The sequence below is a fragment of the Notamacropus eugenii genome, chromosome 3, assembly GCF_028372415.1.
Source record: "Notamacropus eugenii isolate mMacEug1 chromosome 3, mMacEug1.pri_v2, whole genome shotgun sequence".
NCBI lineage: Eukaryota > Metazoa > Chordata > Mammalia > Diprotodontia > Macropodidae > Notamacropus > Notamacropus eugenii.
In genome coordinates, this window is record NC_092874.1 from 100,428,114 (window position 1) to 100,444,587 (window position 16,474).

General features: G+C 35.3%; 1 protein-coding gene and 1 pseudogene across 1 annotated transcript in view; one reads left to right on the plus strand and one right to left on the minus strand.

Annotated features, from left to right (window-relative positions):
* Positions 1-16,474, minus strand: part of CNTNAP2 (contactin associated protein 2) — a 2,725,119-nt gene that overhangs the window by 1,744,725 nt on the left and 963,920 nt on the right. The window lies entirely within an intron of this gene.
* LOC140531034 (coatomer subunit zeta-1 pseudogene) lies at positions 13,703-14,230 on the plus strand (annotated as a pseudogene).

A 16,474-nucleotide genomic window follows, 5' to 3' on the forward strand; every position in this document is an offset into this window, starting at 1 on the left:
GTACTAAATTAGTATTGTATTGCGTTAGAATTTTTTATTTTAAAAGTGTTGTTATCTCTATTTTTACAGAAATGTGCATTATTGCAGCAAATAAAGACAAAAGCCTGTTAATATTTCTTCATCACCACTGTATGTGTGTGGGTATCATGATATAAATAATCAAAAAATTTTAAATAAAATATTAGCAAAAATATTACACCAAAATGTCATAAAGATCACATAGTATGACCAGGTAGAATTTATACCAGGAATGCAAGACTAATTTAGTAGCAGGAAACTTTAAGCATAAATAAAGATTTTATGCAATAGATTTTGAAAAAACTTTTTGACACAATACAGCACCCATTATTATTAAAAATACTAAAAATCAAAGCAACAAAGGAAGGCATTCTTAAAATGGTAATTAATGTGCATCTAAAATAAATGGCAAGCATTATCTATAAAGGAGAACAGTTTAGTAGAAGAGAGGCATATACCAACACTCTATAACAAGATAAGGGCAAAATGGGTACATGATTTAGACATGAAGGGGGATATCATAAACAAATTAGGGGATCATGGAAATTTTACCTATCAGATCTAAGAATTTGCGATAATACAGAGAAAAACCACAGGGAATTAAATGGATAATTTGGAAGATATGAAATTAGAAAAAAATGTTTTGAAAAAAGAAAATTAATGCAGCAAAAATTAGAAGGAAAATAGTAAATTGGGGGAAATTCTGCACCAAATTTCTTTGATAAAGGTCTCATTTCTTAAAAATATAAGGAACTGAGCTAAATTTATAACAAAATAAAATGAGCCATTCCTTATTTGACAAATTGTCAAAGGATATGAACAATTTTCAGAAAAAAAATCATCACAGGAAAAATGTTCAAAATCACTATTTGTAAGAGAAATGTAAATTAAAAGAACTCCCAAGTATCACCTCACACCTATCAGATTAGGTAAGATGACAGAAAATTTTTAAAAAATGATAAATTCTCAAAGGGATATAAAAAAAGGAAACTAAAGCAACGGTGGTACAGTTGTGAATTGGTCCAACTATTCTGGAGAGCAATTTAGAGCTATGTCCAGAGGACTATTAAACTGTGTATACTCCTTGACTCAGCAAGGACATTACTGGCCTGTGTGCCAAAGAAATCAAATTAAACAGGAAAGGGTTTATACATGCAAAAAATATTTATAGCTTTCTGTTGTTGTAATTTTGGCAAAGATTTGGAAATTGAGGGGAATGTAAGTTCACTGTAAGTCTATAGTGTAATAGACAGCTAGAAACATTAATAAAAATAGACCCAGTTCTTTTTCAATTTTCTCTTAACTATTCCATTTGTGTTCATGAAATAAACTGTTGAAATATCAGACTTTATATTATGCTTCACCGAATATCATTTTCTTGTTATTATTAGCATATTTGAGCCAATATTAAAGACTGTCAATATCTTTTTTTTTATATTTCATCATTCATTGGGTCACCTGATAATGTTCACAAGTTTATGTCACCTACAGATTTGATAATTATGACATCAAATTTATTTTAGTTCATATTACTTATGAAATGATGATGATAAAATGATGACCATGTCGATGACGACAACAAGGATGGTGATGATGATGGCTGTGGTGGTGGTGGTACTGATGGTGTTTAAACAACACAGGTCCAAGCACAAATATATGGGATATTTCTCTCAAGACCTTCTCCCCAGTATCTACTAAACAATTCATTACTCCTTTTGTAGTTCAACTGTTCAACCAGGTCCTGGATGCTGCTTTATTGTACAGGAAGAAACTTCCTCTAACGCAGACAACTATGGAATATTTTCAGAGAGTTTTTGACTACTTCCCTATACCATTGAACTGGAGGGAGTTTTCAACAAGATGAAATATATTCATGATGACCTAGAGCTAGATATTCATATATTTATTGAGGATATCTCCTACCTATCCAGTTCCTAACCTTGGATCTTATTCTTCTCTCAACCTCACTCTCTACTTACAATAAAATTCCAAATCTTATTGAGCTTATTTCCACAAAAGCACAGATAAGGTTTTAGCTCATGCATATCTCTCCCCTAACCCTTAACATCCTGAACATGGGAGAAAGTTAGTAAATGTTGGCTGAATTGAATTTTTTAAAGTCCAAATGTAAGTAGAATTTTGAAGTGCACAAGGGATACTATTCTGTTCCAATTGCAAAAGGAGGTTAATGATATCCAAGGTTTTATTAGTCATATTTAGAAAGTTTCCCATAATAACTAAGGCAAAAAAGAAAAACAATTTTGACGTGACACATTTCAGCTCAGGCTATAGGAATTTTTCCCAGTTAAGGTCCTAATATAATGTTTATTCTAAAAGGTGCTATCTGAATGTAGGAATGAAACAAAATATAAATCAAGCTGATTTTATTAAAATTAAAATGACAGATCTTAGCATCTACACTGCTCTCATTTCATTACTCCTCCAAATTCCCATCCTTGGGATTTCCCATTTATATTCACTCAGTACATTTACTCTCCTCCTTTGGGTGCCTACACTTTGGGCAGCTACAGGAAAGCATCCTCGAGGCTTCTAAGAATTCTCATGTCAAGTAGCTTCCCACTTTGGCTTCTAATATAAAGTCTCTGGACTTCTAAATGTACTAGAAAGTAGTAAGAATCAGGGATTAGAAGGAATTCTTTGCTATCCTAGCCATTGTAGCTGTGAAAGTACAGAAATAATACATATCTGAAAAAAAAAAAAATTCTTCAGACTTTTGTTGTCCACCTGTTCCACCCAGCTCTCACCTGTGGCTCCAAGAAGCTGCAGCATGCACAGTAACCATACCCTGGTAAACCATTTAGGTAGATGGGCTAAACCACGTTGAGGGTAACCAAGGGGTCTCAAACCCATTGGTGACTTAAGGGGATGTCTGCCCCCAAAATGCAAAGACTTCCCCTGGGGGAATAAGCAAATTAGAGCAATTGGCCATGAAGGCAGAGGAAGCAGGCAAGGTGGAGCACATAGTGCTTCGTTAGACACTGAAGAAGCCAAGGTCATCCACTGCATCCTGAGCCATCACCAGAAATTATGACTGGATTATGATGACTCTGGGGGAGAGAGAGTGAAGCTGACAACTTCATGCAATCCTGCCTCACTTAAATCCAACTTATGCACTAATCAAAAGACATCACCTATACCATTTTACTATTACACCTATCTCAAAGTCCTGTGATGACAGGCAAGTGATAAAGCAGCACGTGTGGATACACTGGGAGCTATATTCACAACCCTGCACAAAGGTGGCCCAGCTCATAGGGTCATTTCTCACTGGAAGCAGCAGTGGGATTTGGCAGCCTCCTGGGTGTCTGAGCAGACATTTAAGGATCCCACTGCTCACCTCCTGTTGTGAGGAAGGGGTCTAGAAAAGGTTCCCTAAAAATTGTCTGCTTACCCAACCCTGGCCTTATTACCAAGGCAGGTGGGGAATCCTACTCTGCGGTCAAAACATAAAGGAAATGTACAAAATGTACAAAAATGTATGCAAAGGTGATTCCACTCATCATTGGTACATGGACAGTGCACACACATCAACCACTCAGCATGGTATACCCACATCAGAAAGGGTACTGTGTTCTATTAGCAAAGCAGAATTGAAACAGCTCAGAGGAAACATAAGATCCGTGTCCACCCCAAATGTTGATGTGAACTATCTGTGTCCATCTGTGGTAGAGCATTCTGAGCTCATGTTGGTCTGATCAGTCACAGTTGGACACACTGAAACTTGACTTTATCATGGTGATGTCATTTTGGTCCTCTTCAGGAACAAAAGACAACCACCCCACCACCACTACCACTTTTCTACACCAATTTGGGTTGGTAAATCAAAATCTAAATAGATTTTGTTTTGTTTCACTTGTATAGTGTGGGGAAGAAGTCATCAGTAAAGGAGAATAGAGCACAAATTCATCCATCAGAGCCCTTTCTCTATATTATGCTTGTTACTTTCCTATTGACTACTATCTATTTACTCAAATGACTAATATATTTAATATTGAGTATCTATGTTAACTGCCAGAGGCTGTGATGATGAATCACAAACAGATAAATATCTTACATCCCATGCTGCATGAATTCAGTTAATAGAGGAAAAACAAAACCATATTTTTGATGCAATAAAACTTCTATTAGCTACAAATGGCTTTTTTAACTTGAGTATCTGAGAATAATAGAGAATAATACACTTTCTAACTGAGAAATACAATGGGGATTAGAGGGAAATGATCTCTATATTTATTCTCAAAATATGTTGAAGTAATTTTTTAGAATACATTTTAATTTATTTATCATATTAGTTTAACTGAGGGGACAGTATAACTAAAACATATGAAACAAGGTGGTGTGTGTAAGTAGGACCTTCTCATTGCTCTTAATTTTTTCCCGGATGTCCCATATTGGGGCCAAAATTTTTCTACATTACAAAAGTCAGTCTCATTTTTTTAATTCCTCAATTTTGTTTATCAGTCAATTAAGCATTAAGATCTATCCTATTTCCTAGATTACACTAGTCTAGTACAAACACACACACACATATATATATGTATATATATACACACACATATACATATTCACACATACACACATATGTGTGTATGTATGTATGTATATATATACATATATGTGTGTATATATGTATATATACATATATAAATTCTCTTTACTCCAGGGGAGAAAGGGAGAATGACTGCTTTCACCTACAATTACCATATGCAAATTAAAAGTATAACTGATTAGACTAGTTTTCTTTTAATCTTAATTTAAGTAACTCCATTAGTTATTAATGCCATTTTGTTAATACAGTATATAATATAACAATATATATATAATTAAATAAATAATAGTATAATATATAATAATATACCTTATCATTTATTTTGTTAGGGCTGGGCCTAATTTTGCTGGACCTCAGTCTCTTTACAAAAAAGAGAGGTAGCAAAGGACCTGGGTTTGAAACTCAATTTGACCTTTTACCAGCTCTATGACCCTATAAAAGTCGTTTATTCTCTACAGGTCTCATGAGCCTCTATTTGAGTTTGCTCATGTAAAACATGAGGCAATTGAACTGGATGTCCTCTTTGGTCCTTTTAATATTTATCTCTATGATTTTATAAAATGTGGTCCTGATAGTTCTTAATCTATGGCACTGGATATCATGATAGCACTCTTAAAATTACCACAACCCTGGAATAATCCCTGTTTCCATATTTTAGTTAAAATCACTTAATCTTTCTGAAGTCATTATGAGAAGGCAGGATTAATTCTATCTCCTTCTCAACCCCCTAGATGATTCCTTTTCATCTCATAATATTTTGCAGCATGAGGATTGCGTCTAACTAATTCTCTAGCTAATCCCCAACTTTACCTGACTTTTGAGAGGAGAAAACAACTACCAAAGTTATGTATTTGTATGATATACATACACACATAAATGTATGTATATATATACAAACACACATATATACTTATATACACATTACATGCATACACACAAATACACACATATATGTATATATATATATATATCCTTAAAGTCACATGATAAAGTATTTTTTTGCTTTAATTTCCCTAGGATATTTCATTCATATTTCATAAATGGTGGTTCCATTCTCCCCAGGGAACACAGAGGAAAATTTGAGGGATATGGAAGGAGGATGATGTGTATGAACAATATACAAGGAGTTACACCTTAGCATGCCTTAAAAATTGTTTCAAGATAAATGGTCAAAGGATATGAACAGGAAGTTTTCAGAGGAAGAAATTAAAGCAACCTATATTCATAAGAAAAAATGCCCTAAATCACTATTGATTAGACAAGTGCAAATCAAAACAACTCTGAGGTACCACATCACACCTATCAGACTGGCTAACATGACAAAACAGGTAGATGGTAAATGTTGGGGAAGATGTGGGAGAGTAGGAACACTAACTCATTGTTGGTGGAGCTGCGATCAGATCCAACCATTTTGGAGAGCAATTTGGAACTATGCCCAAAGGGCTACAAAAATGTGCATACCCTTTGATCCAGCAATATCACTTCTATGACTGTATCCCAAAGAGATCATAAAAATGGGAAAGGGTCCCACATATACAAAAATACTTATAGCAGCTCTCTTTGTGGTGGTCAAGAACTGAAACTGAGGGGATGCCCGCCAATTGAGGAATGACTGAACAAGTTATGGTACATGAATGTAATGGAATGATATTGTTTTTGTCCTTCATTCTCAAAGAGGACCAAATGACATCACTATGTTAGAGTCAAGTTACAATCTGTCCGACTGTGGCTAATCAGATCAATAAGAGTTTGGAATGTTCTCTGATAGGTCAGTCACAAATAGTCCATGTGAACATTAGATGCGGATTCTCTAAATTTATTCAGCTCACATTTCTTTTTGAGCTGCTTCAGTTCTGCTTTGCTCACAGAGCACAGAACCTTCTCTGATATGGGCACATAATGCTGAATGGTCCTGTGCCAGTATCTCTAATGTCACATAATCAATTCCAAAGGTCAAAACCACTTTGCAAAATTTAAAGTGATATATTAATCCTAAGTATTAGTACTGTTGCTGAGTCTAGCTCCAGTCAGATTGTTAGGATTTATTTCATATTTTTCCTGACATATTATATGTTCTAAACAAATTGACCTACTTGTTATTCCTGAAATTCAGTTTTCTGATACTTCCTTCCATTTCTTTACACTTGTTCTCAAGGTACTCCATCATCTCTTTCTCAAGGCTCAATTTACCCAAGGCTCAATTTAAGTTCCACTTTCTGTGGGAAATCTTTCCTGATGTTAACGTTTTCCTCTTTCTTAACTTACCATCTGTTTTTATCCATTTATGCATTTTCTCACTTTCGTAATTAAGCTCCTTGAGGGCACATAGATTTGTTCTTTTTGTAATTTTTATATCTTACAGGAGACACTTAATAAATGCTTTTTGAATCAAAATGAATTTGCATAACAGGCAGGTATGTTTGTTTATGTAATATATAATGTCTTCAATTCATGAGAACATGGAAGAACAAAGGAAACTGTCTTAATATAGGTCACACGAGATTACCCGCCACAATTATCTAGCACACCAGTATCTATGACCCTACATATTTAGTAACATGCGGAATTCAGATATAAATGAAGATGCAAAGATGAGTTAAATTTACATCTGGGAATATAAAAATAGAAGATAGAGTAGTCTAATATGATTATGATTTCTTGGGTACAACTAAACTAAATGCCTATAAGAAATAGCAGTGTTTTAGAGCTAGAAGGCTTAGTAGATTGTATTATACCATGTGGAATTTCACGGGAAGTGATTCTCTCAGTTTTAAGTAGTGTAAGGAGAATCTGCTAATAAATTTTTAAATTCATTTTGAATTCCTAATTTTAAATTCTCCCATGTACCCAAACACACAAAGTTCTATAATAAAAATCATCAGTATTTATGGGTTAAATAAAAGTGACAAAAATTAATTTATGGCAAGGGGAGGAAGAAGTTGGATCAGCCAGCACTTTATTTCTATTTAGATCCAGGTAGGTTAGATAAAAGCATAAATTGTTGGATTAAAGTAAAATTTTATATGGTGTTCTCCTAATTTGTGGAATTGTACCATCATTTCCCCCACTCAAACTTTCCAGATGCTACCCAGAGTTCAATAGCAGCATCCCAGTCAAACCTATCATCCAAAGGGAACTGTTCTATGCTGCATGGATGTTCATTCTATCCATTACACTTTTCAAAATCATATCACATCAGGATTGAAAGAGCTTGCAGAAAAAATTCAGTTGCTATCATACTTGAACAGAAATATTATTTATGAAAACTCTTGCAGTTGTTCACTGAGTATGTTTGAAGATCTCTGGTTGATGAATAACTCACTACTCTATGAGGTAGCATATTGCATTATTTGGCATCTCTAATTATAAGGAAGTTATTCATCATACTGAAATGAAATCTATCTTTTAAAAATTTTCTGTTATATGTTCCTAGACATTCAGTTCTTCTTACACAGGACAATTCTGCATGTATTTGAAGTCAGTTGTCAAAGTTATTCTCCTCACTCTGCATCTTCTGAAAACTTCTACTAGTGAAACATCTCCAGTTTCTTCAATGATACTTACACAGCAGATAATACAGTAACCTCAACGGCCTGACTACTTTTTTTTTTCTAGATATACTCCAACTTGTCAATGTTTTATCTCAAAATATGGCCCCCAAAACTGAATACAATTCACCAGAAAATACAATGACCAGATATGCTATTTGGAACCAAAAGACTTAAGCTTAAACCCCAAACCATAATATATACTATCTTAGTAAACTTTATAGTTCTTTTAATCTTTTGGAACATCAATTTCCTCATCTGTAAAATGGGAGATTGGATTGATAATTTCTAAGATTTTACTTGGTTTCAACTATTATTCTATGACCCATTATTGTTTAATCAAGGTGGAGTATAGTGAAACTAACATTTTTGACATTTTTCCTATTATAGCCTACAGTAGTATTATCTGTTTTGAGCTTCTATATCCTACTATTGATTCATGTTAAGTTTGAACTTCACTAGAATCTTCAATGTTTTATTTTTCATTCAACCAGTCACTATTTTCATCCATCCTATAATTTGTTAAATTGACTGCGTGAAGTTGTTGACTTAATTTCTTCTAAATATTTTATGACATGAATTAGCTACCTTCACCTAAATCACCAAGAAAAACATTGAACAGCAAAATAATAAATATTTACCACAATTTTCAAATTTTAAATTTACAAATTTATAAATTTGTCATTTATGCATTAATAAAATTTCTTTATGGTTGGGCCAATATATTGTTAATACAAATTTGTATTATCATATAGCCCTTATTTCTTTAATACATCTAATAAAAATGGAAAAAATGCTGACACCTTTTAAATGAATTCCTAAAATGTAGGTATATTTCATCTATGACAGTCTTTTTTTTTCTAACAAGCATGTCAAAATAAAAATAAGAACAATAAATAATAATAATACAAAGGACATGAAGTTAGTTTCATGTGACTTATTCTTCTGATCACGACCAATGGATATTAATTGGGCATTCTCAAATTTTACTACTAATTGTCCATATTTTCAAGAACCAGAGTTTGAAAATCAAGACACTGGTTCTTCCCCTTCTGATATGAGTTCTCTCCAAGATTTTTCAACAGTCACTGAAAATGAATCTGCAAATCTTTGATTGATGGCTATAGGTTGTACTTTATCAAAGTCTGGTGAATTAGTATATTGACTCTGATTTTAGTGAATATTTTCTTACCATTTCTTTCATTATTTTAGTTTTCTGCTTTAACAATTCTTTTTTCCTATCTCTCAATATGAAAATTGTTTTCCTTGGGCAGAGAAAACAGATGCAAAATATTACGTGAATGATTTTCCTTTCTCTCTATCAAATTTATCATCCTCCAGTTCGATATCCAGAACAATCTTATGCTTTCTATGATCTTCCCCAAAAGAGCAAAAATAAAAGCCAATTTTGTCTTGATTCATTATCAGCCTCAGCCTCTTCTAAACTTTAATTTCCCTAATACTATTTTTACATGACCATACCACACTTTTGCATTCATCCTTTATCACCTACCCCTGTTTGCATCTTCCACACATTTATATTCAGTGTAAGTTGTTGATGAGTTTCCTATTCATATATGGGGATAAATTGGTATGAGCTTTTTAGATAGCTTTCCCCTTTTTTCTCTCATCACACTCATTGCAGTTTCATTCTTGAAAGTTTCCAAAAAAGTTTGGGTTGACTTCTTTTATAGTATTTAAGATATTTCATTTCCTTAAAATTTTTGAAATCAAAGCAATCCATCAAAATCTAGGAGTTATATCAAACATTTCCATGCTTTTATCTCAGTTACAGATTCTCAGAGTTTGGACTCTTTCTACTGAGTTTCCCAGCAACTAGAGTAGTGATTCTTGTTCAATCACTTTGCTTTGAAACATTGCTAAGAAAAAAAAAAATTATACTTTTCCGTTACCTCCTCGGGTCACCTCAGTTTAGACATTCGTGTGTGTGTGTGTGTATATGCACAGCTTAGATATTTGTGTATGTATATGTATACACACATATATATGCATATATAGGCATATACATACACACATACATACACATACATATGTATACATACACACATATGTATACGTATACACAGCCACCCTCAAACACACACGCATATGTATACATATATAGTGTGTGTATATATGTGTATGTATGTATTCCACTAAACATTTCCCAATTTTGTAAATAATTTTTTATCAATCATTTTTTAAATTTTAGAGTTCCAAATTCTCTTCCTCCTGGTGGTTTCATCCACATGAACTCCAGGCTTGCCTTTTCTTCCTTGTCACAGACTTCTCTTTTTGACCTCAATTGTTGTGTTAGAGTAAAAGAACATCTCTCCCTGACCTTGTTTTGGTTCTGAAACTCCCAAATTCAATTTGAGATGTCTCTCACAGATATACATACACACATGTATGTATATATACATATGTGTGGCATAGGTATATGGATACACATATACATATATGTGAGTATGTGTATGCATGTACATATGTGTGTATATATATATAGATTTGCCTCAATCCCTCCCCAGAATCAAGTCAGGTATTTTTTATCTCAACATGCCTAAAACCAAACATTTTATTTCCAACCAAACCCTCCTTTCTTTCAAACTTTACTATTTCTATGAAAAGTTTCACCATCCTTCTAGTGTCTTAGAGTTATAATTTTCACAATATCTTGGACTCTTCATTCTCCTTTACCTGAAATATACAGTCATCTGCCCAATCTTGACATTTCTACCATACTAAAGCTTCTCACATATGATTTCCTCTCTTTACTTGTACTACTATTCTTTTCAAGTCCTCATAACCTCTCCTCCAATTTGTTTCCCTCCTTTAAATTTCTTACCACTTTAGATCACCCTAAACATTGAGCCTAAGTAATTTTCCTTAAGCACAAATCTGATTCCTCTGATAAATCGACACTAGCAGTTTTCTATTTCCTCTAGGATAAAATATAAATGTCTGTACTTACATTTTACGTTCTTTATAACCTTTCTTTCCAACTTCATTGGACATTACCCTCCCCCCCAACCCTGTAATTCACCCAAACTAGCCTTCGCCTTCCTCACACAACACTTTATTTCCCATAGCCATGACTTTTCCCTGACTGTCCCCCACACTTAGAACATACTTTGCCTTTACATCTTGCCTGTGAATCTCTCTTTCTTTAGGATGTAGCTTAGGCACTATCTTCTACATGAGACCTTTTCTAACTCACCTATTTCAATTGTTAATGCCCTCCCTCCCAAAATATCTTTACTTTATTCATACATATGTGGGTTATGTCTTCTCTATTCAAATATAATTTCACTATAAGAAAAGACTTTCCTTCTTCTTATACTGTCAGTGTCTAGTTCTAGCACAATACCTGGCACATATTAGGCATTTAGTAAATGTCATTGACTGATTGCTTTTCATACATGTAAAACAAGAATGGAAAAATAAATCAGAAATAAGCTGTTAATCCCCTTAAATTCTAGATTGGAGAACTTGGTGTTTTATCCCATAGGCAATGCTAGAGTATATATCGCCTTTAATTTCAGGGAACACCTTTGCATTTGGTAGTTTTGGGGTGGAACAGAACAGGGATTGGGACTTTTTTCAAAGAGTACCAGATGCAACCACCTACCCTAGTCAAGACTGCTCGCTTCATCAAAAACAAGACCAGCCCCTATGCACACAAAAAACAAAAGTATTCTCTCCAGCGGTGGGAATCTTCCTGTCAAGTTCTTGATTGATGAAACAGTTTTCTTCTGTGTATAAGAATACTTGACAACAAGGAATGCTTTCTATGCCTTTTACCCCTTTTTTTGCAACAGTACCTTTAAGTGCTAATAATACATACATACATACTTACGCTCATACATATGTGTGTATATATGTGTGCATGTATGTATGTGTGTACATATATGTGTGTATATACATACACATACATATGTATAATTTTTTTCCCTCTGCTTTTTCCAATCAGTAGAGAGGAAATGAAAATTGCAACCTCATAATCTCATGCTTTCTTTCTTAGATAAGCAAGTTGTTTACAGTTATCATTTCTCTTAAATTGATACAATTAACTGGGCTCTAACAGCATATACGTCCCAAACAAAATATATCCACTCTGTGCTAATTGAATGTTATTGCATAATTTTAGAGTAAAATAGTTATCTATTTTATAGTTATACTATTTATATACTAAAATATCTATTTTATAATTATACTATTACTTTTTGAAATATTAGTTGAATCTCAAATGGTAGCGAAGACCATCAGCTTTCAATGAAAAAATTAATACAGAGAATTATGAAAATACTTCATCTTTGTCTTAAACTTTTTTGTAGCATAGAAACATAAGAATAAGAGTATCAATTTGTGAAAAGAAATCCTAGGATTTAAAATTTCTTAAACAAACAAACAAAAAACAACTAAATGAAAGTTTACTGGAAGTATCACAGCTGTGATACTTCCCAAAGAAATTATCCATAATACCTCAAAGTACCACAATGGTGTTCCTAGATGGAAGTAAGACTAACGTTAAAAAAATGCAAATTTACAAGAAAAAACGTCAAAGTTTATTGATATGAGAAAAGGATTATTCCTACTTCAAATGGATTCACAAGTAGATTTTCCCAATGTAGTTTTGATTTCAAAAAATAAAAGTCCTTTCTTCCTTACTCTCTTTTTACAATTTCTCTAGTTAAAATGCATTCTAATATTGAGTTAGTGGAAGAAGGGAGATTAGTTCTTTTTGTCAATAAACACCCTAAACATCGCTACTTCCTTTCAACAATCTAATCAGCTCAAGTCTGCATATTTGAGATATTTTGTGAATGTTTATTGAATACAGCTTTTTTGTGCAAATGTTTAGAATCTGTCTGAAATTTCTAAAATGTAGGGTCTAGTCAATACCTGATATCTTGTTTTACATTATTTTGAAATTCCCTAATAGAAGGAAAAAAATCAATAACATAATTTGATGTTCTCATTAAGTTATGAGGGTGGAGAAGAGAAAGTAAGCAAATCTTGGGCCTGAGTCAAAAGCCAATTTGTCATGATTTTTAGCAATTAGAGGTAACTGAAGATGCTAATTACTTGAAGGAAGCCTCTCTCTGGTACCCAGGTTAGTCTCCCTACCTATCTGGTAGCATGGTCAGTGGTCATCAGCACTCAGGACTCAAGAATAACATTAAAAATTCTGTCAAAAAATTATCCAATAACATTTGCATAGAAAATAGTTTTATTGATAATGTTTATATATGCATAGAATCTCTTAGTCCATTGCTTCACCATGGTGTTGAGGCAACCCTGGCTTCTCAAATATTATGCCAAACAAGCAAAACTTCCTTACGTGCTCACCAAGGAAAATTCTGATAGACCCTACAAAGGACCACCTTCTTTCATGGCCACCCAAAATATGGAGAGGCTAATCTGCGGAAGGTTGGATGCCAGGTAAAGAATGTTATGCTATCACTTTTAACTTTATCATTCAAGTAAAAGTGCCTTTGGCAGTTACCAGTAATACCTTAACTGTGAAATCTAAAAAAAAAATTTTGTCAGTTAGCACTAACTGCGGGGCAAGATGGAGGCGTTGATCCTGGAATCTTCTCTATACACAGTCAAAGCCATCCTGATACTGGACAATGATGGAGAGTGGCTATTTGCCAAGTACTATGATGACACCTACCTCAGTGTCAAGAAGCAGAAGGCTTTTGAGAAGAACATTTTCAAGAAGACCCATTGGAATGACAGTGAGATTGCCCTCTTGGAAGGTCTGACTGTGGTGTACAAAGGCAGCATTGACCTCTACTTCTATGTGATTGGCAGCTCCTATGAAAATGAGCTGATGCTGATGACTGTTCTGAATGGCCACTTTGACTCTTTGAGCTAGATGCTGAGGAAGAATGTTGAGAAGTGAGTATTGCTAAAGAACATGGAAGGACTCTTCCTGGCTGTAGATGAGATTGTAGATGGAGGCATGATTCTAGAGAGTGACCCCCAGTAAGTAGTACACAGAGTAGCTTTACGGGGTGAAGATGTCCCTCTTACAGAGCAGGCTGTGTTTCAGGTATTGTAGTCAGCAAAGAAACAGATCAATTGGTGATCAATTGGTCACTGCTTCATTAACTTCATTAACCCCCTTCTCCTATCATTGCTCCCCAAGTCATTTGTCTACCATGATGCCCCGTCCCATCCTCACCCCTCTTGCACTGCACTGATGGTCTCAGGGCCACTTCAGGGGACTAAGTACCTTCTATTCTCTACACTTTTCTTGGCCTTCTCTTCTCCTTTTCTCCTCTTCCCAAAATGATCCTGAGGAACAAAAGCTAGGATTGAACCAATAGAAGGGTTATATCTTTTCCTTTTTCTCATCTCTCCTTCACATTCAAGCAGTGAGGTTTCTGGAAGTGGCCTAGGACCTAGCAGAGCTGGGAACAAAACAGGGAGACCAGGATGGTGCCTCCCAGATCAAAGTGTTGGGAAGAATATGCTGTTTTCCTCTTCTGGTCTCACCCTCCCTGTACCCTGACCCTCATCCCAATACAGGGAGAATAGTTATGTCCAGAGGCCTCCCAGATTATATTAGTCTGTCATATATTTACTCTTATTCCTGCTTACTACCCCCAATCTCCTAGAGAAAGACCTTAGAGAGAGGCAAACAAGACTCTAACTGGGCTGGGATGGGGGTTGGGAGAGGCAGTAGAAGTGGACACTGCTTTTCCTCCATTACTCACTATAACACTCTCAGCCTCAATTCCAGGCCTGATTATAAGCCTGAACTATTCTGTAGCCTGGAAGGAAGTGCATCTTGGGGGTCTCATCTCCAGTAAATCTCCACTCCACAAATGGGGTCTTGTAAACCATGTTCCCCAATTCTGGGGCAGAGCCAGTTTCCTGGATGAGAAAGTTCAGCCTCCAGTCTTTGGAAGAAGGATTTTCTGCTTAGAATTTGGGTGGGGGCTAGATTTATGTCTCTCATCCTCTGGGTTCCTTTAGCCCCCATTATGGCCCCTTCACATTTGAGACAAATGTTTCTGCCTTGTGTCTATAGACCCTGATCTTAACTTTTTCCCCATCTTGCTGGCCTTTCCTCAGGCCTGCTGGGCAGAGGGTATAGGATTTTTGTGGAGGTGGGGGGTAAAGGCAGTGAGGAAAGGTTAGGATTAGCCTTATGAGACTTGGATTGGGGTAAGGAGAAGATTTCTCTTCAGGGACATCGGAGAGGGTGGGTTTGGAGCTTCATTCTCCCACTGTCAAGCAATCCCCTGTCAAATACAGTCACCTCCATCCAGTTAAATCAGTGAGCTCTGAGGTTCCCTTGCTCCTTGATTCCATGTACCATCAGCCCTCCTTAAGAAGCAGACCTCTGTTCCCCTTCGTGCCATTGACCTAAGTCACAAACACTGCTGGCTGCCCACCCCCAATTTGCTACATTCCGAGAAGGAAGAGACAGGACAGGGGCAGGCTCAAGGGAAATGGAGCAGCTGCGCAACGACCCTCCGCTGCACAAAAGACCATGAATAAGGCATCATTTTTTTCTGAAAAAAAATTCTCAGTCATCATCTTTCTTGATTATTTTACAGCCTTTGACACTGAATACCTTGCTACGTGCATTATTCTCGCTAGATTTTAGTAACTAACCTTTCCTGGTTTTCCTCCTGCCTATTTGACTGCTCCTTCTCAGTCTTATTCAGAAACTATTCACCCATATTATATGTGTTGATTGTGGGTGTTTCCAAAGGTTATGCCCTGAGCCTTCTTTTCTTTTTCTTCTGTATGCATTCACTCAGTGATCTCATCAGTTCTACTGGCTTCAATTATCTATTTTGAGATAACTTCCAAATCTACATACATCCAAAGCTAGTGTTTCTATTAAGGCTAGCATCACCAATTAATTCTTGACAAAATCACTGTGATATACTATAAGAATCTTAATGTCAAAATATCTAAAACAGACCTAATTGTCTTTTCTCCCAAACCCTCCTTTTCTCTGATCTTCTGTATTTCCATTATAGGCATCACCACCTTACCAGTCACCCAAGTTCACCACCTTGTGTTAAAATTGAATTCATTCCATCTCTCTGTGTCTCTCTGTGTCTTTCTTTCTCTGTCTCTCTCTCCTTGCCCCACCCAACCCCCCAAATTAAAGCAGAAGCCACTTAAACTCGAGGTACAGGCTTCATTGTTTTAGGAAGCCACATATTTAAACATGTTTGAAAATGTAACAATCTCAAATAAAACTATTACCTGTTGTCCTGCTCTGTGCTCAGTTCAACCACCTGTCTTGGCTTCCTCCTTTCTAATGCCTGCTGCTGGAAACTTTGTAGATCACTGACTTTGCCCTAGT